General features: G+C 43.7%; 1 pseudogene; it reads left to right on the top strand.

The window, feature by feature from the left end:
• Nucleotides 1–467: 467 nt before the first annotated feature.
• The window catches only part of LOC102825164, a 914-nt pseudogene continuing 607 nt past the window's right edge, over nucleotides 468–774 (top strand).

Below are 774 nucleotides of genomic sequence, written 5' to 3'. Positions count from 1 at the left end.
ATAATAGTTAGATATATAGGAAAGAATGAGGAACTGAAACACTTTCCTTTAAAGGCATAACTCAAATTTCTCTCTGCCTTAGCTGTTCTCTCTCCTTACCTTGATATCTCTCTCTGCCCTCCTTAATGTTGTTTAACATATTTGCATTAATTCATGCTGTTTGCTTAATTTTTTGCTTCCCCCAGAAAGCATAAGGGACTCTTGCTCTGATGCTATAGGATCAGCACTGGTCTTGGAACTACAAGGTTGGCAATTTATATACACCAACTGCTCCTAAACAGGATAGCTACGAGTTGGAACCAACTAGATGGTACTTAACAACAACTAAGAAACCATAAGAAATTTTAAAATGTAGTCTATACTGGCTCTGTTGGCCGCTGGTGTGGTGCTAAAGACACAGTCCGAGAGATTCACTGGCCCCTTCCTTCCTACCACCTCCACCCCTTTTCCCTCCCTCCTCTGGCAGGATGAGACATGCAGGCTTGGGTGAAGGAATGCCTCCTGGAAATTATGGGAACTATGGCTATTCTAATAGTGGAAACAGTACCTGTGAAAAAGAAAATGAAAGATTTACTGAAAGTCTGACCAACATGGTTGTTGTTGTTAGGTGCCATCGAGTCAGTACAGACTCATAGCCACCTTATGCACAGCAGAATAAGAAACACTGCCCGATCCTGGGCCAACCTCACTACTGTTGCCATGCTTGAGCCCATTGATGCTGCCAGTTGGCCAATCCATCTCGTTGGGGGTCTTCCTCTTTTTCTCTGACCCTCC

Source organism: Chrysochloris asiatica, unplaced genomic scaffold (genome assembly GCF_000296735.1).
Source record: "Chrysochloris asiatica unplaced genomic scaffold, ChrAsi1.0 scaffold00017, whole genome shotgun sequence".
NCBI lineage: Eukaryota > Metazoa > Chordata > Mammalia > Afrosoricida > Chrysochloridae > Chrysochloris > Chrysochloris asiatica.
This window is presented reverse-complemented; position numbering and strand designations above follow the sequence as displayed.